The sequence below is a fragment of the Symphalangus syndactylus genome, chromosome 2 (genome assembly GCF_028878055.3).
Source record: "Symphalangus syndactylus isolate Jambi chromosome 2, NHGRI_mSymSyn1-v2.1_pri, whole genome shotgun sequence".
NCBI classification, from domain to species: Eukaryota; Metazoa; Chordata; class Mammalia; order Primates; family Hylobatidae; genus Symphalangus; species Symphalangus syndactylus.
The window spans coordinates 111,612,204-111,638,860 of record NC_072424.2 but is presented as its reverse complement, the minus strand read 5'-3'; the positions used below and the strand labels follow the sequence as shown (position 1 = coordinate 111,638,860).

At 36.0% G+C, this 26,657-nt stretch overlaps 2 long non-coding RNA genes across 3 annotated transcripts in view; one reads left to right on the top strand and one right to left on the bottom strand.

The window, feature by feature from the left end:
- The window catches only part of LOC134735620 (uncharacterized), a 334,319-nt gene that overhangs the window by 23,327 nt on the left and 284,335 nt on the right, over window positions 1-26,657 (top strand). For both annotated transcript variants that reach the window (XR_010118900.1, XR_010118901.1), the window contains exon 2: window positions 20,973-21,047. This is a non-coding gene — a long non-coding RNA (uncharacterized lncRNA). The remainder of the gene's footprint in view (window positions 1-20,972; window positions 21,048-26,657) is intronic.
- The window catches only part of LOC129473726 (uncharacterized), a 32,768-nt gene continuing 19,039 nt past the window's right edge, over window positions 12,929-26,657 (bottom strand). Inside the window, exon 3 of the long non-coding RNA XR_008654348.2 lies at window positions 12,929-15,722. This is a non-coding gene — a long non-coding RNA (uncharacterized lncRNA). The remainder of the gene's footprint in view (window positions 15,723-26,657) is intronic.

Genomic DNA, 26,657 nt, shown 5'->3' with positions numbered 1-26,657 from the left:
CAAGGGATGAATACATAATTTTGAAATATAAACTTTTAACTGAAGTATAGTTAAAATTTTTTAAAATGCCACATACATTACTACTAGTTTATTAAAATTGTTCGTACTTAGATATCTATACCTAATACCCCAAAAAATTTACCACCAAATTGTGACAGTAGATATTAGTCTGACATGTTTTTGATACCAAACGTTAAGAATGCTAGTGCACTTGAACCTGTGCATACGTATACCCAACCATCCACCATATCCAAGAACTGTGGTCCATTTTCCTCTAAATCTTTGCAAAAATCCTAACCAAAATATTTATAAAAAGAATGAAGCAGCAATATGAACAGACTAATGTGATACATATAAGTACATTTATACATTTTTATGTGTATGAAAACAATGATGTTTTAGTATCAGGGACTCTATTATCTATTAACATATTCATTATATTCATAGGTCAGGAAAATCACATAGTCATTGCTATGCTCTGTGTATTAGTCGGGGTTCTCTAGAAGGACAGAACTAATGGAATATAAGATATATGTATATATGTGTGTGTGTGTGTATATATATGGGAGTTCATTAAGTATTATATATATGGTTTATTGTATATAATATATAAAAATATATATTATATATAAAAAATATATAAATTATATATAAATTTATATATATATAAAATTTATATTTATATATAAATTAATATATATAATATATATTATTATATATAATAAACTTATATATAACATATATAATATATAATATAATATATATAATATACGTTATACTATATATAATATATATAATATAATACTTATATATAATATTATATATAAGTTTATATATATTACATATAATATAACGTATATTATATATTATATATAAGTTTATTATATATAATAAACTACATATATATATATGGGAGTTTATTAAGTATTAACTCGCATGATCTCAAGGTCCCACAATAGGTTGTCTGCAGGCTGAGGAGCAAGGAGAGACAGTCGGGGTTCCAAAACTGAAGAACTTGGAGTCTGATGTTCAAGGGCAAGAAGCATCCAGCATGGGAGGAAGATGTAGGCTGGGAGGCTAGGCCAGTTTCTCTTTTCACATTTTTCTACCTGCTTATATTCTAGCCATGCTGGCATCTGATTAGATTGTGCCCACCCTGATTAACGGTGGGTCTGCCTTTCCCAGCCCACTGATTCAAATGTTAATCTCCTTTGGCAATACCCTCACAGACACACCCAGGATCAATACTTTGTATCCTTCAATCCAATCAAGTTGACACTCAGTATTAACCATTACAGTCTGGCTCTGTGTCCCCACCCAAATCTCATCTTGAATTGTAATCCAAATTGTAATCCCCATGTGTGGGGAGAGGGACCTCAAGAGAGGTGACTGAATCATGGGAGCACTTCCCTCGTGCTGTTGTCATGATAGTGAGTGAGTTCTCACAAGATCTTAAGATCTGATGTTTTTGTTAGGGCTCTCCCCCTTTTCTGTGCACTTCTTTCATTCTTCTCCTTCCAGACACCATGTGAAGAAGGACGTATTTGCTTTCTCTTCTGCCATGATTATAAGTTTTCTGAGGCCTCCTCAGCCCTATGGAACTGTAAGTCAATTAAACCTCTTTCCTTTATAAATTACCCAGTCTCAGGTATTTCTTCATAGCAGCGTGAGAATGGACTAATACAGTAAACTGGTTCTGGTAGAGTGGAGTGCTGCTATAAGGATGCCTGGAAATGTAGAAGTGACTTTGGAACTGGGTAACAGGCAGAGGTTGGAACAGTTTAGAGAACTCAGAAGTAGACAAGAATATGTGGGAAAATTTGGAACTTCCTAGAGACTTGTTGAATGGCTTTGACCAAAATGCTGATAGTGATATGGACAATGAAGTCTAGGCTGAATTGGCCTCAGATGGAGATGAGGAACTTGTTGGGAATGGGAGCAAAGCTGACTCTTATTATACTTTAGCAAAGAGACTCGCAGCATTTTGCCCCTGCCTTAGACATCTGTGGAACTTTGAACTTTAGAGAGATGGTTTAGGGTATCTGGCCCCGATGCCTTCACTGTTCCAGCCTTCAGGCTTTGGAGAGTCTGAGCCGACTCAGGGCAGAAGGGATCCCCCCAGCACAGCACAGCTGCTCTACCAAAACATGGCCAGACTGCTGCTTTAAGTGGGTGCCCAATCCCATTCCTCCTCACTGGACTGGACCTCCCAACCAGGACCTCCAGCCGCCCCTGCCCAAGCTCTCCAGCCAACACAGATCTGAATTCCCCTGGGGCAGTGCATCCAGAGGGAGGGATAGGCCACCATCTTTGCTGTTTAAGCAACTTAGTTGTTCTAGCCTTTGGGCTTTGGAGAGTCTGAGTCGACCTGGGGTGGAAGGAATCCCCAGCACAGCACAGCTGCTCTACCAAAATGGGACCAGATTGCTGCATTAAGTGGGTGCCTGACCCTGTTCCTACTTACTGGGCGGGTCCTTCCAAACAGGGCCTCCAGACACTCCTGCCTGAGCTCTCCTGCTGAGAGAATTCTGAATTCCTCCTGGAACAACTGTCCCAGAGGGAGAGGTGGCAACCATCTTTGCTGTTTGGGTGACTTAGTCATTTCAGCCTTTGGGCTTCAGAGTGTCTGAGGTGACCAGCAGCTGAAGTGGACCCCCACTGTAGCGTAGTAGATGCTCTAGCAAAACATGGCCAGACTGTTTTTAAAGCAGGTCCTGATCCCATTCCTCCTCGTTGGGCGGGACCTCGCATCCAGGGTCTCCAGCCGCTTCCTACAGGTGTCTTTGGACCAGCAACAGGCATGTAACTCCCTGGGACAAAGCTTCCAGAGGGAGGGGCAGGCTGCCATCTTTACGTTTTTGCAGGCTTCACTGGTGACACCTCTAGGTTCTAGAAAATCCAAGGTGGCTAGAGACTGGAGGGGGCCCAAAGCATACCACAGCAGCCCTACAGAAAAGTGGCCAGACTGTTACATGAGTGGCTATTCCCATATCTCTTTACCAGGCAGGGCCTTCAGGCCTGGGCCTCCAGCCACCTCCTGCCAGAGCTATTGAGCCAATACCAACTCAGCAACTATCTGGACAGAGCCTCCAGGGGAAATTGAAAGCCTCTTGGCCACTCCCCGTGCAGTGGAACTGCCCTTGCCACCTCAGACTAATGAAGGCTAACAGTAGACCTCTCAGCTGAAACCCTACAAGCTAGAAGAAATTAGGAGCCTATATTCCACATTCTTAAAAAAAAAAAATCTTCAACCAAGAATTTCATATTCAGCCAAACTAAGCTGCCTAAGTGAAGGAGAAATAAGATCCTTTCAAGATAAGCAAATGTTGAAGGACTTCATTACTACCAGACCTGCCTTACAAGAGAGCCTGGAAGAGGCACTAAATATAAAAAAGAAAGACTGCTACCAGCTAATACAAAAACGCACTTAGACACACAGACCAGTGTCACTATAAAGCAACCATACAAACAAGCCAACATAATAGCCAGCTAACAGCACAATGACAGTATCAAATCCACACATATCAATACTAACCCTGAATGTAAACAGGCATAATGGGTCACTTAAAAGGCACAGAATGGCAAGCTGGATAAAAAAGCAAAACCCAATGGTATGCTGTTTTCAAGAGACACATCTCACACATAATGACACTCATTGAAGGGATGGTAACACTATTGAGGGAATGACACTCTATGAAGGGGTAGAGAAAAATCTACTAAGCAAATGGAAAATGCAGGGCCTTCAATTTTAATTTCAGTAAAAACAGATTTCAAATCAACAAAGATAAAAAAGGACAAGGAAGGGTATTACATATGGTAAAGGGTTCAATTTATCAAGAAGACCTAAGTATCCTAAATATATATTCACGCAACACAGGATGGTGAGTTCTTCTTGATGAACTGAGCACCCAGATTTATAAAGCAAATTCTAAGCGACATAGACTACCAGACAGTAATAGTGGGAGACTTCCACACTCCACTGACAGTATTAGACAGATAAGGCAGAAAATTAACAAAGATGTTCAGGACCTAACCTTAGGGTTGAACCAAATGGATGTGATAGATGTTTACAGAAGTCTCCACCCCAAAACAACAGAATATACATTTTTTTCATCACCACATGGCACATACTCTAAAATCGACCATATAATTGGACATTAAAAAGTCATAATTCTCAGTAAACTATCGCAAGGACAAAAAACCAAACACCGTACGTTCTCACACATAGGTGGGAATTGAACAATGAGAACACATGGACACAGGAAGGGGAACATCATACACCAGGGACTGTTGTGGGGTGGGGTGGGGGATAGCATTAGGAGACGTACCTAATGCTAAATGATGAGTTAATGGGTGCAGCATACCAACATGGCACGTGTATACATATGTAACAAACCTGTATGTTGTGCACATGTACACTAAAGCTTAAAGTATAATAATAATAAAATAAAAGAAAAAAAGAAAAAAAAAGTCTTCAACAAATGTAAAAGAGGCAAAATTATACCAGACACACTCTTGGACCACAGTGTAATGAAAATAGAAGTCAACACAATGAATATTGCTCAAAACCATACCATTACATGAAAATTAAACAACATGCTCCTGAATGACTTTTAGGTAAATAATAAAATAAAGGCAGAAATCAAAAAGTTCTTCGAAAATAATGAGAACAAAGATAAAGCATACCAGGATCTCTGGGACACAGTTAAGGCAGTGTTAAGAGGGAAATTCATAGCACTAAATGCCCACATGAAAAAGTTAGAAAGATCTCAAATTAATAACCTAACTTCGTAACTGAAAGAATTAGAGAAGCAAGAAAAAATCAACCCCAAAGCTAGCAGAAGATGAGAAACAACAAAAATTAGAGCTGAACTGAAGGAAATTGAGACAGGAAAAACCACTCAAAAGATAAATGAATACAGGAGTTGGGTTTTTGAAAAAAAAAAAAAATAGGCCACTAGCTAGGCTAAAAAAGGAGAACAGAGAGAAGATCTAAATAAATACAATTAGAAATGATGAAGGGAATGCTACTACTGACCCCACAGAAATAAAAACAACCATCAGAAACTACTAAGAACACCTCTAACCACACCAGCAAGAAAACTTAGAAGAGATGGATAACTTCCTGGACACATACACCCTCCTAAGACTGAGCCAGGAAGAAATTGATTCCCTGAACAGACCAATAATGAGCTCTGAAATTGAATCAGTAATAAATAGCCTACCAGCTGAAAAAAGCTCAGGACCTGATGGATTCACAGCTGAATTCTACCAGATGTACAATGAAGCACTGGTACCATTCCTATAGAAACTATTCCAAAAAGCTAAGGAGAAGGGACTTCTCCCCAACTCATTCTTTGAGGCCAGCATCATCTTGATACCAAAACTGATTAGAGACATAACAAAAAAAGAAAACTTTGGGCAAATATCCTGATGAACATTGATGCAAAAACTCTCAACGAAATACTTGCAAACCAAATCCAGCTGCACATCAAGAAGGTAATCCACCATGATCAAGTAGGCTTCATCTCATGATGCCAGTGGCTCAACATATAAAAATCAATAAATCTAATTCATCACATAAGCAGAACTAAAGAGAAAAACCACATGATTATCTCAATAGATGCAGAAAAGGCTTTTGATAAAATTCAACATCTCTTCATGTTAAAAACTCTCAATAAACTAGATATTGAAGGAACATATCTCAAAATAATAAGAGCCATCTATGACAAACTCACAGCCAACATTATACTGAATAGGCAAAAGCTGGAAGCATTCCCATTAAAAACTGCACAAGACGGAGATCCCTTCTCTCATCACTTCTATTCAAGATAGTATTGGAAGTTCTAGCCAGAGCAATCAGGCAAGAGAAGGAAAGAATGGCCATCCAAATAGGAAGAGAGGAAGTCAAACTCTGTTTGTTTACAGACGACATGATTCTACATCTAGAAAACCCCATAGTCTTGGTCCAAAAGCTCCTTCAGCTAATAAACAACTTCAGTAAAGTTTCAGGATACAAAGTCAATGTACAAAAATCACTAGCATTCCTATACACCAACCACAACTAAACTGAGAGCCAAATCAGAAAGGCATTCCCATTCGCAATTCCCACACACACACAAAAATAGCTAGGGATACAGCTCACCGGGGAGGTGAAAGATCTCTACAATGAGAATTACAAAACACTGCTCAAAGCAATCAGAGAAGATACAAACAAATGGAAAAATATCTCATGCTCATGGATAGAATAATCAATATCATTAAAATGGCTCTACTGCCCAAAGCAAGTTACAGATTTAATGCTATTCCTATTAAACTACCAATGATATTCTTCACAGAACTAGAAACAATTATTTTAAAATTTATATGAAACCAAAAAGAGCCCAAATAGCCAAGGCAATTCTAAGCAAAAAGAACAAAGCTGGAGGAATCGCGTTATCCAACTTCAAACTATACTACAAGGCTACAGTGACCAAAACAGCACAGTACTGGCACAAAAACAGGCATATAGACCAATGGAATAGAATATAGAGCCTAGAAATAAAGCTGCACATCTACAACCATCTGATCTTTGAGAAAGCTCACAAAAAGAAGCAATGAGGAAAAGAGTTCCTATTCAATAAATGGTGCTAGGATAACTGGCTATCCATATGCAGAAGATTGAAGCTGGACCCCATCCTTATACCATATACAAAAATTAACTCAAAATGGATTAAAGACTTAAATGTAAAACCCAAAACTATAACAACCCTGGAAGACAAACTAAGCAATATCATTCTAGACGTAGGAATGGGCAAGGATTTTATGACAAAGACACAAAAAGCAATTGCAAGAAAAGCAAAAATTAACAAATGGCATCTAATTAAACTTAAAAGCTTCTGCACAGCAAAAGAAACTATCAACAGAATAAACAGGCAGCCTAAAGAATGGGAGAAAAAATTTGCAAACTATGCATCTGACAAAGATCTAATATCTAGCATCTATAAGGAACTTAAACAAATTTGCAAGAGAAAAACAAACAGCCCCATTAAAAAGTGGGCAAAAGACATGAACAGACACTTCTCAAAAGACGACATATGGGCCGGGCACAGTGGCTCATGCCTGTAGTCCCAGCACTTTGGGAGGCTGAGGTGGGCAGATCACAAGGTCAGGAGATCGAGACCATCCTGGTCAACATAGTTAAATCCCATCTCTACTAAAAATAAAAAAATTAGCCAGGTGTAGTGGTGTGTGCCTGTAGTCCCAACTACTCTGGAGGCTGAGGCAGGAGAATCACTTGAACCCAGGAGGTGGAGGTTGCAGTGAGCCGAGATCGTGCCACTGCACTCCAGCCTGGTAACAGAGTGAGACTCTGTCTCAAAAAAAAAAAAAAGAAAGAAAAGAATACATACATCTGACCAACAGGCATATTAAAAAAAGCTCAATATCATTGATCATTGAAGTAATGTAAATCAAAACCACAATGAGATAACATCTCACACCAGTCAGAATGGCTATTACTAAAAAGTTAAAAAAAAAAAAAAAGAAACAGATACTGACAAGGTTGCAATGAAAAGGGAATCCTTACACACTGTTGGTGGGAGTGTAAATTAGTTCAACCATTGTGGAAAGCAGTATGGTGATTCTTCAAAGAGCTAAAAGCAGAACTACCATTTAACCCAGCAATCCCATTACTGGGTATATATCCAGAGGAATATAGAGCATTCTACCATAAAGACACATGCACATGAACGTTCACTGCAGCACTGTTCACAATAGGAAAGACATGGACTTAATCTAAATGCCCATCAATGACAGACTGAATAAAGAAAATATGGTACATATACACCATGGAATATTATACAAGCATAAAAAATAACAAGATCATGTCTTCTGCAGGAACATGGATGGACCTGGAGGTTATCATTCTTAGAAAACTAACACAGGAACAGAAAACCAAATACCACATATTCTCATTTATAGGTGTGAGCTAAATGATAAGAAATTATGAACACAAAGAGGGAAACAACAAACATGGGGGTCTACTTGAGGGTAGAGGGTAGGAGGAGGCAGAGGAGCAGAAAAGATAACTACCGGGTACTGAGCTTAATACCTGGGTAATGTAATAATATGTACAAGAAACCCATGTGACACGTGTTTATCTATGTAACAAACCTTCACATGCACCCCAAAACCTAAAATAAAAATAAAAAAATAAAATAAAATAAAATAAAATCTTGTTATAACTAAATAGAAATGTTAGTAATATCACAAAAACATATGATGAAGCACTAGACACAGTCTCACTGAAATCAAAAACAAAAGATATATTATCTCTACTATTATTTATTATGGTTCTGGAAGTCTTAGCCAAGGCAAGTAAACAAGAGGAAGAAATTGAATTAGTAAACTGCATAGGACAATTTATTATTGTTTTCAGATCATAAACCTGTATACCTGCATAACTGAAGAGAATCAATTGAAAAGCTATGGAAAGGATAAGAATAATAAAACAATAAAACAAACGAAACAATCTTTAGAAAAAAAACTCAAAAAGCAATGCTCAGGACCTAATAATAATAATAAATATTTTTGGAGCATTTACTATTGCCAAACATTGTTTAAGTGCTTTGAATGGACCTTTAAATTATTTTAATTCATTTAATTCTTATTACCACTCTCTGAGGCAGGTGCTATTGTTATTACTATATTGTCTGTGAGAAAATGAAGGTACAAAGTGTTTATGCAACTTACTCAAGGTCTCATAAACATGAGTCTATGCTCTTAATCAGTGTAATATACTTCTTCCTGGACAATCTAAATCTCACTGAGGAACATTTTTATAACTTGGGGAAAAAAACTTCTGCCATAAAACTATAGTTGCTCTTGAGTCAGCAGATTCAATATTTTGAAAACACGAATTCTCCCTATCTAATTAATAAATTCAATGCAGTCCCAAACATAATATATGTAAATTTTTTAAAGCTAGGTACACTTGTTCTTATATTGCCAGAAACATTAAAGAAAATAATAAGTAATAAAGTAATGAGGGAGGAATGATGTCATAAATTAACATATATATACTAATTTAAATAATTATATGTTGACACCTGAGTAAACAGACACATTATTCAACCAATATGAAGAGCCTAGAAACTCAAATATAAATAAAAATTTAATTTATGGGATAGCTGATATTTTAGATCAGTGGAAAAATATATTCCATAAATTGTGTTAGGACAAATAAACTGTATCCTTACTTCACTGCTTGAACCTAAATAATTTCTAAATGGACTGAAGATTTAAAAGTAAAAAATTAAGACTATAAAAGTACTAGAAGAAAAGTGAGAAAAGTTTTAAAAAATGTAATTTTATCGTGTGTGTGTATGCAGAGGAGGGAGCTTTCTTAGCAAATGTAAAACCTAAAAACCATGAAAGAATAGATTGACAAATGTGTTTACATATACATGTAAAAATAAACAAAATAAAAAGACACATTTCAAGTAGAAACATATTTGGAAATATATGATAGAAAGACAGCTCATTTCCTTAATCTATCAAGAAATTTTCAAACCAATAAGAAAAAAGCCAACAACTTAAATTGCAACACGGATAAAGGAAAAATACTTCTATCATATAATCATTTTGTATTTTAAAATTATATACATGTAAAACTTTTGAACAAAAAAGTAGAACATCATTATCCCCCACTTTTCTATATATCTTCTCAGATCTTTTTTATGACATTTTTCAAAAAGATGAATTATATTTTATGATAATCCATTTTGTCATCTAACATCATAAACATTTTTGGATCTCATAAAATTTTCTTCTATGACATAATTGATGACAAAACAATTTTTCATGTTGTATATATTTATTCCTAGTTTTTTATTACTGTGAATATTCTGTAAGTAAAATCTTTGTGTATATCCTTATTTTTTATCAAATAAATTCCCTGAAATAGAATTGCTAAAGTTAAAGGGTATATGCATTTTAAACTCTTTTACTAATACCTTTGGACATTCCTAGGTTGTTCTAATTTACACATTCTCAAACAGTATCTGGGAGTGGCTGTTTCGTTGAATTCTTGTCAATATTGGGTGTTACATATTAGGAAATTTTGACCAATTGGACCACTTGAAAGATAATCCTATTATTATTATTATATTACATAAATGATTACAACTGAGATTGAATTTTAATATATATGCATATTGGTTATTTTTTTCTTTTCTGAATTTAGGCATCTATTTAGAAGAAATTAACACTGTGCCTATTTGGCTAAAATAACTATCTGGACTGATCATTTTGTTTTCCATAATCATTAAGTAGGTAGTCTTGCAATCAGTTTAACAACAGTGCCACAAATAGTATCTTGACTAAACTCTTAAATAGTTGCTTTTGTCAGGGAACCTATATATGCAGATTCACCAAGCAGCCATACAAGAAGGAAAGCCTGATGAATTATTACAAAATTTAGATGGTTCTCCAGTGTTCATGCAGACAGTAGAGTTTTTACAATTTCTTCCTCTATTTTTTTCTTATGATTTCTTTACATAATAAACCGGATAATTTAGAACTCTCCCTTCAACCGGATTGGTTTCATTTCCAACAGTCAAGGGAAGACACAAACAGCTCGGTGTTACATTGTCAATTAAACCAAGGTGGAGGAGGGGGAGGGTGGGCACAGTGATAAATGAGCAGTCATTTCAATGTTTTCTTTCCAGCCGAAATCAGAGCCAGATTACACTTTATCTCACCCTGACTTTTAGCAAGATAGATAGCCACGCAAAATTTTCAGGTTCAAATAGTCTCCATCAAAAGGGCTAAAACCCTCATCTTCTGGCCACATTGAACTTTCTTCTTTTTAACTCAAGGGATCTGATTCCTTTTACTGAATAAGAAAGAATTTTATTCAATTTATTCTCCCAGTCTTAGGTCTTTAACCAAAATAAAAGCAAACAATTAAACAAATTAACCTCACTGCTTCATGCACAGCCTTTTAGATATTGTCCAAAAAGTGCTGTTTCAGATCCTGAAAGCAAAGTGATTAGGTTTAGTTGTTATCAACGGGGAGCTCTTGTTCAGAACTACGTATTTTAGGTATCTAAGCCTGCATATTCTGATAAGACAGCGTTGGCCTTAAAGCTGAGGCAGCAATAAATCACATTAAAAGTAATAGACTTCTGGAAAAATAATTCCTTTTGATTGCATTGCAGTTAGAAATTTACCTATTTATGTTTGTGCGCAGATATTTAATACAAATGTCTTTGTTTTTAAAGGATTTTAATGTAGCACCTAATATACTAACAACAGAAATAAATAAAGTTCGGAAATACAGAACGAATGAATGTGGCAGTGGTTTGTTCTTTTCACGTTAGAGCTGTAGGAGCAAGGCTTGCAGGGTTTTGGAGCGGATCTACTGCAGGGTCGCTGACACCAAGGGTTATCTGCTGTTAAGAACCAGTATATTTTAGTTACATTTCATATTAAGTGGAATTAAATTTCACGTTCAAATCACTTGTCAGCGCTTAAAAAAAAAAAGACTTCTAAACGACCTCTCAGATATATGACCCGGATGCTGCCGGACCAAACGACTTTTATCCAGGTGGACCTTTCGGGGATACTGGGTCACCTGCAGGGTAACCAGACAGGATCTCAGATTTGGTGACCGTCCCAGAAGCTGGGGAGAAGGTGCCGCCAGAGAGTGAGCGGAAATCTCCCTTGGAGGCCTGGAGGCAGCAGTCTGAACCCCTCAAGCCGGGAGAGGGCACCCTGGCTGGCTGGGGCCGGCAGCGCTGCAGCCTCGCGTCCGCAGGTGAAGATGCGCTCCCGCTGAGCATGCGCGCCGCCTGGGGCCAGGAGCAGGTGGGAGGATCCTACCTTCCGCCCCAGCACCGCCTGAGGTCAGAGGGACTGTCCTTTCTTGCACTGCCCAATTTGTCAAGGTCTCGTATCGAATAAATAGCTGTCTCCCCAGACCTTTATAGTGACTAATCCAAATAAATCGCAGTCACTTTTACTGTGCGTTTCAGCGGGCAGCCTGGCTTTAATGGCTCTGCCTCCTAGACCTCCGGGGGAGACTCGCCGCGGCCTCTGCGAGACCGTCAGCTCCCCTGGCTGGCCTCAGAGCCTCAGCCTCCCTCCGGGTTTCGTGGGGTCACTGGGAGCGGTCGTATCCATCCCCTGCACGCTGGCACTATCTGCTAACTGGAGTTGCTCTCTGGGGTTCCCAGGGTTAAAAGCGAGGGTAAAGCCTCCCATCTTCAATGTGCGCCTGTCTGATGTGGGCTCTCCTCTGAGATCTTGTTTACTTCCTACCGTTCCACCCTCTTCCCCTGCTCCTCTAAACCTCAGAAATTCGAATTATCTTCCCCATTCCACTTAAACCCCTTAGGCCAATCAATCCGGATGTTACCGATTTCCTCTGGGATATTTAAAGCTTTGATCCGCAGGCTTACAGCTCCATCTTACGCACTCCCATCTTTCCCCTCTGGGATCCCTCTAGATGCCTGCTCAAAATACCTGCTGGCGCCAGAGGAAATTCACATGTAACAGATACCCAGCGGGTGTGAAACCAGCACTCTGCTTCCAGGGTCGTTTTCCTCCTCACCTTCCCCATCAAATTGTCGATTAGTGAGTGCTAACACTAGGCATTATTGTGAATCATGAGTGCGGGGCTGGAAGATATGGAACCGCTTTAATAGAGCCGATGATTGCTAACTTACACGTGGCATCGCGCACTCCACCCTCCCCTACTCGGGGCAACCCTGGGTGCCCGACGTCTGTAAAATTAATATGAGCCCCAGGATTGGTCCGCAGGTAGCTTTTGTAAAGAGGTCCAGAATGACTTCAAGCAAATTTCAAGATATCTAAAGTAAAAGATAATTATTCACTTGCTTCTAAAACTGTTACTGAACCAGAAAAAAAATCAGAGGAAAGCAGCAAATCTCACTCATTTTATTTTGGTGAAAATAAACTACTAGGAAGATTTAACAGGTAACATCAATTTTGCAATGAATTTATTCCAGATATCTTTTATATTTCATATATAAGGTGAATTATCCCTGAAAATAACCACTTTATATGAATGCAGATGGCCAGGATGTTGAAAAAAATGAAATTGGCTTCAGAGAGAAACAGTAAATATAAAGGGAGACACACTTTCCCTCCCTAAACATTTGCAAGAGTGTCAGGTAGGTTTTATTTGAGCAAATAACCTTGTTATAATATTTCTTTTCAAAAAAGCAAAAACTGGTAGTCCATTCATAAAACTTTTTTTATCGTTGTTGTGTTTTCTAATTCAATTTATTATTTAATATCTGATCTTTTTCAAATTTTACACTTTACAAATCATTTGGCATACATGTGATTATCAAAACTGTTGAACTTTATAAAATACTGAAAAAAAGTATGTGTTGTGTTTATATTTCTAAACATTTGAATTTCCTGGGGAGATAGTGGATAATCCCCAGTGGGTTTATTTGAAAATCTCACCTGACAATTGTCTTTCAGAGGAGGTGTGGCTCTGGAGTTGTTTCTGCCTGGCTCTGTCTTTGTGCTGCTGAGCAGAGCTCTAGGCTCTCAGTAGAAGCTCACAGAATTCCTTTTGATTGATGGCGAGGGGTGATGGCCTACGCAAAGGTCTCTACTTCCAACTTCCCTGTCTTCTATGGCAGCTCCAGATTAGCTCAGTGGGTGTGGGGTGGAATTTTCAGTCAAGATGCATGATGCCTCGTGGTTTACTTTCTACTGTAGCATCACTCTTATGGTTAAGAACTTCTGGAACGCTGTTAAGCAGTTTCCCCATTATCGATTTTGGAGATCTTGGCCTATGTTATTTAGAGATGGATTTTAAACAGTGATAAAGATAAGGTACAGATTTACACTGAGAGTTAGTAAGATCTTCCTTTGGAAAAAGATCTACCACATTTCAGAGGTTTGGAGCTGTTAGTGGAGCCAAGAATGACATATAATTTTTGTTACTTGAGGTCTTTCTTGTTTATCAAGTTTTCCAGTTTGCTTTTCTGCCAAACAGAAATGGCAGAAAACATCAGCATATGAAAATTTTAACTAGAAGACAATATCATCTAGGTTCTGGGAAAGCTAGGATGATTTTAAGGAGAATACCAGGGAGAACATAAGAAATACTTTACAAATTACATTTAGATGTCAGTGCTATAATTGTTGTTTCTTGAACCTTTTAGAGAACTTGAGGGAGGAAGTAGGAGTAGGAGGGAGTTTCTTAGGATTATCAAATTAGATTTCTAAGTTGTCCATTATAGATTTTTTGTTTGTTTGAGACAGAGTCTCGCTCTGTCACCCAGACTAAAGTGCAGTGGTGCAATCACAGCTCACCGCAGCCTCAACCCCCTGGCCTCAAGGATTCTCCCACCTTAGCCTTCCCAGGAGCACACTAGCACGCTTGGCTAATTTTTGTATTTTTAGAAAAGATAGGGTTTCACCATGTTGTCTAGGCTGGTCTTGAAGTCCTGGGCTCAAGCGATCCACCTGCATCGACCTCCCAAAGTGCTGGGATTATAGGCACGAGCCACCAAGCCCGAATATGGAATGTATTTGATGGTTTAATTGTGCAAGGTCAGTTAAACTGATTGGATTTTCTCACTCCAGAGTTTGGTAGGTGGCAGAGCATAACACTGTTGTTTGAGATATTAACTTATCCTAAAAATAAGTCATTTTTTGATAACACCTAAGGTAAAATTATTAGCTTCAGGTTAATAAAGCATGAAAACAAAGTTTCATTTTGTTAAAGTTGAGGTAAGTCATTATAGCATTAGAACAGACAAAAAGCAACAACAAATGAATGAGGAATAAAATATTAAGATCAAAACAATAATTTAATGCCAATTGTGATGATTGTATCACTTTTGATTATCTTCTTTTGAAAGTAAAATTTTAAAAAGTCTATTTTACTTTGTAACTGTCTCAGTATTTTTGTTTTTAAGGGAGAGATTAAGAAAAGCCTTAAAAACAGTTTTGAAATACAGGAATTACATTATCAAAAAAGTACAGCCAACAGTAGTTTTCTAGTGAATCTGAGTTGTGTAGGAAATTAAGTAGGTAATGGTGCCTCCAAATAACAAATCTAACCTCAGATAATTATTCAAGCCTCCTCTCCACATTTTCACCAGAAACCTCTTGCTTACTGGCAGTCACTCCTATTCTCCTCTCCCGACCCCAGCCCTATACAACCACTAAACTATTTTGTCTTTATAGATTTGCCTACTTTAGAATTTCATATAAATTGAATAATACAATTTGTGGTCCTTGATGGCTGGCTTCTTTCACTTAGCATATGTTTTTGAAGTTCATACATGTTGTAGCATGTATCAGTAATTTATCCTTTTTAATGGCTGAATAATATTCCATTGAATGGATGCACCACATTTTGTTTATTCATGCATCAGTTGGTGGGCATTTTGGTTGTTTCCATTTTTTGACTATTATGAATAATGCTGCTGTGAACATTCATGTCCAAGTTTTTGTGTTCTCTGCCTTGATTGTGTAGATAGTGCCACGCATGGCTTGGTCTGTATGTCCATGTGATATTATGAAAATTTGCTCTCCACCTTGAAAGAAATAGAATTCTAACCCAAGTTTTTCCTGTTCATTTACCAGGCTGAGTTGTTTTCTCTGATACATGCATGTGGCTTATCTCTAAGAAGTACCATAGGAATGAAGAGTTGTCTATTTATTTGAACCAGTTGGAAACAAGGGACCTAGAAAACAGAAAAATATTTGTTTTGTTTGCAGATAGGCAAATTAATATAATTAACCAAATTAAGTTACTTTCAAGTGTTAGGAACTATGTTTGCTTACGGACTTTCCATCTGGTACAATTTGTATGATTATTTTTTGATTCTGCTAATCCTTAACTCTTGGATGCTTGCTATTATAATTCCTACGCAGATGGCTCCCGATTTACAATGGTTTAACTTAACAATTTTTCAATTTTACAATGGTGTGAAAGCAATATACATTCAGTAGAAACCACACTTTGAATTTCGAGTTTTGATCTTTTCCTGGCCTAGCAATACACAGTATGATACCCTCTTCTGACACTGGGCAGTGGCAGCAAACTGCAGCTCCCAGGCAGCCACGATCACAACAGTAAACAACAGATACTACACAGTGCACTGTAGTCAATAAATTACACGAGATATTTAACACTCTATTATAAAATAGGCTTTGCATTAGATAATTTTGCCCAACTGTAGGCTAATGTCAGGGTTCTGAGCACACTTAAGGTAGACTAGGCTAAACTATGCTATTTGGCATATTAGGTGTATTAAGTGCATTTTCAACTTATGATAGTTTCAGCTTACAATGGGTTCATCAGAAGGTAACTCCCATCTTAAGTCAAGGAGCATCTGTATTCCCATAGAATATGCATCTTACACTTTAGGTAGTATTCTATTCCATTTGGTAAGCATAGCTTCTTTAACCTTTTTTTGGTTTGATCCTATCAAGGAATATCTGATTTCTGTGGCAGCAGGCTTATTTGTTTTTGTTTGTGTGTGTGTTTTTTAGGAGGTTTAGCAGAATACTTCTGGTATTCTGTCTTGCAATGGTGACGAATCTGGCTCCACCATGTATTTTAAAACAATTAATGTTTCCAAAGTAGAACTCCGGGGACATAACATGGTATGATACTGGATTGTATGAATGGCTGTTAGCACTTATACATGTTCTCTGTGAAAAGGGGTTATACATTCATCCAAGAGATATTTATTGATTTCCAACTATAGCTATTAAGATGTCTGCTTTAGGATAATATAAAAGTGTATTTATTACATAGATTCATCTAGCACCTCTTAAGACTACCTGAGACCTTTTGGAACTCAAAAGTTGCATGGAACATGATCTGTAGCACACAGCAGTTTACTATCTTTGAAATAACGAATGTAATTCCAACCGAATTAAGGTTTACATTGTGCAGAGTTAATTATAGAGCTAGTGGTTATTACTACAAAGTTAATACACATTAATAATTGCAGATAATTCAGAAAACTTAATTTGGTAGCATCAGCAACACTTTTGCAAAAATCTCAACATATATCATTTTTTTTTGTTGTTGTTTTTTTTTGTATTTTTTTTGAGATGAGTCTCATTCTGTCGCCCAGGCTGGAGTGCAGTGGTGTAATCTCAGCTCACTGCAACCTCTGCCTCCCTGGTTCAAGCGATTCTCCTGCCTCAGCCTCCAGGGAGCTGGAACTACAGGCATGTGCCACCACACCCAACTAATTTTTGTATTTTTAGTAGAGATGGGGTTTCGCCATGTTGGCCAGGCTGGTCTTGAACCCCTGACCTCAGGTGATCCGCCTGCCTCAGCCTCCCAAAGCGCTGGAATTACAGACGTGAGCCACTGCACTTGGCCAAAAATCTCAACATATGTAATGTTTCAAATGAAATAAAGTAGATCTCTTTCAATTAGCAAGAAAGAATCTTAGACAGATTCTAGTTAATCAGGCAGCTATGGCATCAGGGTTAAAATAATAACCCCTGAAAAAGATGTCATTGACTCTTTTATAATCTCAGCAATCCAGATCCAGTATTTATATTTTGTTTGAGAGAGAACATGGGCTTTCCTGAACTGTGTAAGCTGTACAGTTAATGCAATAAGATTCAACAGGATTTTAGAGCTTTCCAATTCCCTTTCTCTCATGGGAGAGATTGTGATCTTGATTAAATGCATCTATGTTCTAAACCTTGATGCAAGCTATATCCCTTACCTTGAAGTCCCTTTTTAAAAACTTGTATAGGCAAGAAGTGTGTTTTGGAATTGGGTACAGTTAGTTGTCTGAGTCAGAATTTTAAACATGGCAGCATAGTTCTTGCAGTATGGAGTTCAGGTGAGGATACTTCACTCAGTTGACATCTTAATGGCTAAAGCTTTTTACTGTTTTGTCCTGACTAGCACTTCAAAAGATATTCTACACAGCAAACATTCCCTTAAGTGTTGGAAAGCTTGGTTCCAAGTGTGCTTCTACATGGAACCAAGGATATTTGGGTGTTGAATACTGTAGGAAGGTGCTTTGGTGCAATGAAGAATGTCGGAACTATTTGACAATGTACTTGGGCACACCAGACATAGGATTCTTCATTGCACAATTATTCTCTAGCAATTTTCTTTGCAAGAAAAGAGACCTGACTTTCTTTCATGGGTATAAATAATATTTCTTATAGCTGTGCATATTTATCTTCTTAATGACACAAATTTATAACATAAATATGTTATTTACATGTCACAGGACAAGTAGCAATTTATAACATAAATATGTTATTTACATATCACAAGACAAGTAGCATCTTGACAAACTGTTGTCAGAATAGAATACAGTAATTAATAGAATACAGTAATTAATCTTTGTGTGTGCGTGTGTGTGTGAAAAGAAACACTTCTTTAATAATGACTTTTGAAAAAAATGATGAAAAGTTATAAATGAACAATCAGTATTCAAATGAGGTTTCTGTGATTTTTATAAATGCATAGCATCTTACAGACAATATACATTAGTTGGTGGATATTTAATATGATAGAAACTATTCCCTCTGAATTTTCTAGGGAGGTCAAAGTTACTTTGGTATTGTAAATCTTTTAAGCCAAATTAATTGGGTTATATTTTCTTTTTTTTTTCTTTTTCAACTTTTATTTTAGGTTCAGGGGATACATGTGCAGGTTTATTACATGGGCAAATTTCACGCCACTAGGATTTGTTGTATAAATGATTTTGTCACCCAGATAGTGAGCACAGTACCCTAAAAGGTAGTTTTTTGAACTTCTCCCTCCTCCCCCACTCCACCTTCAAGTAGGCCCCAATGTTTGTTGTTTCCCTCTTTGCACTCAATGTTTACCCCCCATTTATAAGTGAGAACATGTGGTATTTGGTTATTTGTTCCTGCATTAATTCACTTAGGATAATGGCCTCCAGCTGTGTCTATGTTGCTGCAAAGATCATTTAATTCTTTGTTATGGCTGCGTAGTATTCCATGGTGTATATGTGCCACCTTTTCTTTAGCTAGTCCACCATCGATGGGCATCTAGATTGATTCCATGTCTTTGCTATTATGAATAATGCTGTGATGAACATACATGTGCATGTGTCTTTTAAACTATAGGTATTTTGACATTAGTAGTATGCAAATCACTTTCTAAAACCATTGTATAGACTGTCTAATGGGTTCCAGTTACACTTAAAACACACAAAGATAAGTGAATAAATAAGAGAATGAATGATGGAATAAATATACTGTAAAATCCAGATGTCTGTTGTCTTTGCAGGAGGGAAGAAAAAATTTATCATGGATTTTTGAATCTAATTAGGAAATTTGCATTTTATCATCTTCTCTCTTGTTTCCTTGCACTATAAGAATACAAGTTACTATTATTACTACCTGGACAGTTAAACAGTTTGAGCTCTTTTACTACACAGGCTTTCAAGACTCATGTTCTAGGGAACAGGGAATGAATATTTGGAAGATAAGCATGTATCTCATTGGGAATTTCAAATGTTTTAGTTTAATTATTTTGTAGATTCTGTGTTAATGGGTGGGGGCTGGATCTTGATGAAAATACAGAGGACAAAGCAACTGTCGTAAACACTGATCTTCCCACTTTAGGAACCTGAGCTCTGTTATTGTCTAAAAGCATAAGTGCCCAGTAAATGTCCAATGATTGCTTGAATAATTACTATGTGTTCAGATATACAACTCTGTGCTTTTGTGTGTGTGCACATGTGTGTGAAAAAAGAAGGAGATATAAAAGAACTTGAATTTGCCACTCTGTAGTAACTAACAAAATTAGGTACGTAGTGCTCAAAATAAAATTTCATATTTAGGATTGTTGGAAGAATAAACAGAAAGAAAATTATTAAATTGTTAATTTTGTAATAGGAGACAGAATAAACTCAGTTTTCACTATAGTATAGCATTCTTTTAGCAGCAATCCTTACAAAATATCAACTGAAAACCAATTACATAATTTTTCCTTCAAGTAAAGAGCTCATGTCTTTGGTTTCTATTACTCCTGTGTTTTTATTGTCTTTGTATATTTAAAAGATGGGCTAGGACATCAATGGACAAGTCCTTGGAACATTAAAAACTATTATTCTAATTTCCTTCTTTTAAAAATATGCATATTTAATCTATTTTGGAACAATTTGGAAATTTGGGAAGCATAAAGTAACAGATAATTATAACCATGACTCAATTCTGATTAAATCTCATAATATGACTATCCTTCTTTTTTAATGGTTGCCTCTTCAATGTGCCAAGTAATGAACACCTTCTATATATTACACATACGACAGAAAGATTACAGGATCTCATTGTGCAAAATTGGTATAAATGAAGGTCTTTTAAACTTCTGCTACTTTGCATGGATAAACAAATAGTAACAAGTATAACAAATAGACCAACATTTGCTTCTTTTATTTTGAAATTGAGGGAAATACGTCCAGCCGGTGGTAAGAGCTACACATTGTTTTATTTCAGAGGAAATGGACCTTTAAAGAGTTGTGTTCCTTTTGGTTGTAAAACTTTCAAAATATGTACTAAAACAAGAAATAATAAATTATTGTTGTATACAGTTCTTTTTTCCTAGGAAAGAACAGCAGAAAGCTGAGAAATTATTTATTCAGTTCAATTGGATCACTCTTATGAAATAAAAAATACCGCCCTAAGAAACTGTGACTTCTTTTATTTCAGATAACCCAAACCTGTCAGGGTAAACCCAATCTACACCATCACTTAAAGCTGACAGGAAAAAAATGTATACTATAACTTTTAGTTTAAAAAAAAACCACTATGTATGTTTTTATGAATTATTCAAGTCAGAATTGAAAAATTATGTATCATTCAATATTAAGTGAACAATTCAGAATAGCAGGTTTTTGTAGCTAATATGTGTACAAACTTCTAATAATTATTAAAATGGCCTTTATTTGTTTTTTCTTGCCACTGACCTATAGGATGTACTAAAAGAAGACAGATCAGTCTTTCTCCTGATAAGAAGAGTCACCAAGAGGAACATCTGCAACAACTAGGTTGTGAGGAATTTCTTTTTCAAATGTACATAAAAATATATTAATGTACACTGCCTTGGGTAGATGAGATGTGTTATTTCTTTAATAAGTTTGCAAACGTTTACAGAAAAACAGTTAACATAGGTACTTGTTTCTTTATTTTTTGTAAAGAAAGCAATTAGTAAAAATGGAAGTTCCAGAAGATGCTAATTTCTTAGAATAAGATCTGTTTAAATTTTTCCAGTGCATAACAAAACACTTAAAACATTTTTTAAAACATTAAATTTAACATATTATGTTTTAGAAAATATGTGAAAGCAACCTGGATTTAGAGGGTTTAGATCAAGCCTTTGAAGTATCTTAAATCTCCTTGAGACCTAAAAGACTTGTTTATAACTAACAGTTGCTTTGTAAAAACAGCATTATGAGATGTTTGAACATTTTCTTGTTAAATTTTTATAAGAACATTTCGGTTGGGGAAGGAAGCATCTGTATTGCAAGATGATTTCTATTATTGATTTATTTAATCTCAGGAATGGAGAACAGGATGCCTTGCAGGGAAGTTTATCTGTGACTTGTAAACATGAAGCGACTGAAAATATGGAAAGTTCTATCATCTTTGGATGGGCCTAATAATTTCTCATTATGAGTATAAGACTAGTGATATGGCATCTTTAGTAGATTTTCGTGTGTCTTTTTTTTGTAAGACTGCTGGAACTTAATCCTGTTTCACCCAAGTCTGAGAGAACACTGTGAGACTATTGAACAGATCAAACCCACTAACATGTAATTTTCTCCCAAGTTTTGCTTTTAAAGTGATCAGAATTTATTTAAAACAGATTGACATAAGAAACTTATTTGGAAATAAAGTCTGCATTAGTATTTGGGACTATTGATAGGGAGAGAATTTTTTTCTAAGAAAAACATTTCACTGTCTTTATAATAGAAGAGAGTTTTTCACATTTGCTCTGTGCCTCACTCACTCTTGGTTATGTACTTTTGTAACATTGTCAAACTTTGCAAGAGAAGGCCAAGGAACAGAGGGAGATTCAACAAAGATATCACATTCCAAAATGCCGAGTTCTTATTTCTCTACTATGAATCAGTCTGCTAGTCATTTATTTCACTAATTAAGTCCTCCAGGAAAATGTGAACTTAAATTTGTACCACTGTTGAATCCTAAAGTAATAAAACAATTAGGTTTTAATTAAGAGATTTAGTAGAGGATTCAATATACTTTGCATGTTACTTATATTATTAATATATACTTTAGTATATATTAATACTAATATAAATATATTTAATAAATATATTTAATGAACATATAAATATATTTAATAAATATATTTAATGAACATATAAATATATTTAATATTAATACATTATCTAAATCTATTAAATGTACATTAATATATTATCTAAATATATAAATATAGATGAATTGTACTTATTTTTTCTCTTTTCGATCACACATGCATTCTAGAATTTTCAGAATTGGTTGCAGTGATCCCCATTGTTTTCCTCCTATTTTCTCTAGATTCATTATTCAGACTATTAACCTATAGTCTCCAATACTTTGTCCTTACATCTCAATAATAAATGTATTTTGATTTATTTCTTTCTTTAGATTTTGAGGGCTTTATTATTACAGGGTAATAGTCCTAGATTTCTTAATATTTTGGGAATTTTATCATGAAATTACTGAGTGATTTGGAGAAAGCTATTTTTTTGGGGAGAATTGCATTGCATTTGGTGTTTAGTTTTGTGTTTTTAGTACTAAACCCTATACTCATGACAAATTGGACATATTTGTGCTTATGTTGAAAAAAGTGAATTGAGATTACTCTTTTTCTTTTTTTTTTTTCTTTTTTAGACAGTCTTGCTCTGTCACCCAGGCTGGAATGCAGTGGCACGATCTTGGCTCACTGCAACCTTTGCCTCCCTGGTTCAAGTGATTCTTCTGCCTCAGTCTGCTGAGGCAGAAGTAACTGGGATTATAGGTGTGCGCCACCATGCCCGGCTAATTTTTTGTATTTTTAGTAGAGACAGGGTTTCACCATGTTGGCCAGGCTGGTCTTGAACTCCTTACCTCAAGGTGATCTATCTGCCTCAGCCTCCCAAATTGTTGAGATTATAGGCGTAAGCCACTGTGCCCAGCCTGAATTGAAATTAATCTTATAAGAATTATATTTCTACTTCTCTAAAGAATCAGTGTTTATTGAGTAAATACATTCAGTAAAAAAGGCAGGCTACAAAAAATGCATTAGATATGATGTCATTTTTCTAAAAACAATATACACGTAGGAAAAGATTTAAAAGGATCTACATCAAGGTACTTGGTGGGTTTTAAGGAGATTTCCCTTTGTACATCTGTATTTAGTAATTTTTCTACAGTGAATCTTAATTGATTTTATAAGTACAATAAATTTTAAAAATAATTCATGTTGTGGAATTGAGTATAGAAAGCTAGCCACACTGGATCTTGATAGATTGAGGTACATTTTATACTTTGTCAGCGGTTAAGTCAGAAGCCACATCCTCATCTGAGAGCTGAAATTGGATGTGGGGAGGATGATCATAACTCAAGAATTGTTGAGTGCTCATCTTGTAAAGAACTCCAGAGCTGCTGCTAGGGAAGTCTTCTCCTCCATCCTATGGATGAGGTCACTGAAGCCCTAGCTATGAGGTCATGAGTCCAAGTTCACATGGCTACATGGCTAAACCTGGTTTCAAGAAGTTCTTTTCTTAGAGGTCAAAGATTTGTGAAACATTTGCTGCTACGTCAGGTCTGCAGGCCTATGAATATTTAAGAATTTGGGGTTCGTGTCTGCATTTAACAATCAGGAGTATTCACATAAAAATCCAGATGTCTAAGTTATCTTGAGAAAAATCTTGAAAAGCCATAATTTATGTTCTTTTCCTAAGGTAACAGGTGGAATGGGACATGGATTGCCCATTTTATGAGGGGCAACAAACTTTTGTTCTCCATTGACCTCACAAGAACCACCTGGCCCCGTAGGCCTTGGAATTAGCAACTTCTGTATACTGGCCCCAAACAATGAAACAGTGAGAACGTGATTCTTCATTGATAGTAATTAGGATCACCAAACACCATTTCTCAGAATGTCTTATTCTCAGAATGCTTCTTTTCTTCCTATACTTCTATGTCATTTGGGAATCATTACTGAAGAATAAAAAAACTCATTACTGAGTTATTATTCAGTAATAATGAAGTTCTTATTATAGTGAGAGGGTAATTCCTAAACAATAGCTTGGAGCACTTAGTGTCAGACTAAGTTAGGAAACACAGCTTAAGAATGTGGATTTGTCAATCCTATGATACATGGATAGTCAGAAAAGAGAAAGCAGCAGAGGAGATGGCTCTGGTCCATTGGGTTTCCCTGAGACCAATTTGAGACAGCAGGAGGTAACACTGCGTTTTAAATGTCTTTTTCCCTTGACTCATAAACCTTCCACTTACATTCATTTATATAGTTATTGATACTTGATTTTTAACTCTCACAGCACCCTGCAGGAAAGCACATGTTTAATCCATAATGTGAAAAATGCATTGCTAAGTCTTGACTTGAGTTTGAAGTCAAGAGGATGTCTTAGCTGTGATGTTATTTCTAGACTATCCCCTCTGAAAGCAAATTATCAAGATTTGTTAGATACCTATTCATCTTACTAAGATGGAAGTGGATTCTGAAATGGATGTTAGCATGACAGTTAAGGGTAAATGGCAGGACATTTTACTCAAGAGGCAAAGAAAAGCCATATATGGTTTAAATGGGATGCCAAATAAAGTACTTGCTTTTCCCATGCTTTATAATGCTGACACTTACATCTTGAAGACATGGTAAGTTTGGATTTGTTTGGAGGTTCCATTATACATTGTCATACATGCAAAAAATTTTATACATGCTATAGTTAGAGATTCCAAAGTAATTTTGGTTATTTGATGCTTTTCTAGAATAACTCTCATACCTTGGCTCAGAATGACCAAATGCCTTGCTTACTGTAGATTCATCTTTATAGCTGCATTATTGAACTTGACCAGTTTTATTTGAAGGAAAATATTAATCTAAGCAGAAGCATTCAGAACATGTGTGTAAACCATTTCTCCCAGTACACATTTGTTTTGTTAACTTTAGTTCTCAGTGTCTCACCAAGCTGCCTCTAGCACCATTTTCTTGTTAATCTAAATACAGAATTCTTCTTCAGTCCTGCATGACTGTTTACATAGGCTGTTGATCAATTTTGTTTGATTTTTAAAAGTTGTTATTAAACCTAAAGAGAATACTTAATAGTTAAAGCATACCACTTTTAATATCTTTTTCCTGGTTTTATTCCTAATTTAATAATTAGGACATGAGAAACCGACTCCTAAATAGTTTTTGGCTTAAAAATCACACACTTTTTTTTTTTTTTTTAACACAATACTTAGCTATGGTTTTTGGCCAGCTTTTAGTCCTTGCATGTCATCTGTGAATGCCTTCAAATAAAAAATATGCAGAGTTTAATTTATATTTTTGGCCTCAGAGACAGCATAAAAGCTGTTTCCATTTTAATTTTAAGCTAGTTCTGTAAAGAGATATAATGCTACTTAAATTTTAAACACATCAAGGGTCTCATACAGTTAGTATGTGTTATGTTATCACATCTGGTCATTCTTTGCATTAGGATTATTGCTAATGTTTTGCAGTGTTCACTACTTGGGCACCCAAAATCTCAATAACAAACCAAGACCCTGAAGGGTCCCTATTAGAGAGATATTATCAAGAATAAAGAATAGTGTTGAAATACACTTTTGTCTTTAAGACCAGTTTTTAAAGTTTTGGGTTCACGGGTTTCTCTGAGAATCTAATGAAAGCTATATAGCCTTCTCCAGAAAAATGCACACACAATGGAAAAATCTGAATATTCAGTAAAGCTCTCACCATGTCTCTAAGTTTATAGGTCACAGGTTAGAAAGCCCTGTGACAAACTGATATAGATATGTGTTCATAGATATGTATGTATGCACTGTATATGCTATAGGATATACATATATTTAATTTTTTTAAAAACTTCCTTTAAAATCTCCTCAAGTAGTTGAAAGCTCAAAAATCTTGGTTGCTTCTATCTAAGGATTGTTTACTTCCATGGAAGGCAGGTAGATGTACTGAGTTTTAGGAATCAATATATTAATAAAATAAGAGTGTGTCTAAAACAAGCAACTGACCTAAGGTAGGTTATCTAACTGCAGCTGTATGACACCATCATACCCTGATCCCTTCAACAGTTTTTGACCGCTAATGTTCATGACATGCCAGTTTTCCAAGTATGCTTATAAAAACAGATATTACATTCATTGTCTTCAGTCACATTCAGATCAACATGTTTCTAATTTTACTTTTGATGTCTTCTTTGGACACAGGAGAAACTGAGAAGTTTGTTGCAGAATTCCAAAGTTCTTAGAAATGTCTTATTAGATTTTTTCATAATTTTCAAGTATTTTGGTTTTTTATACATTTCTTTTTGTTTGTGTTTTCTGTTTTCTTTCTGTTATTGTCAGAAAACATACTGTGCATGATTTCAATCCTGTGGAATTGATTGTAATTTGGTTTTTATATAGCCCATTTAGTTGAA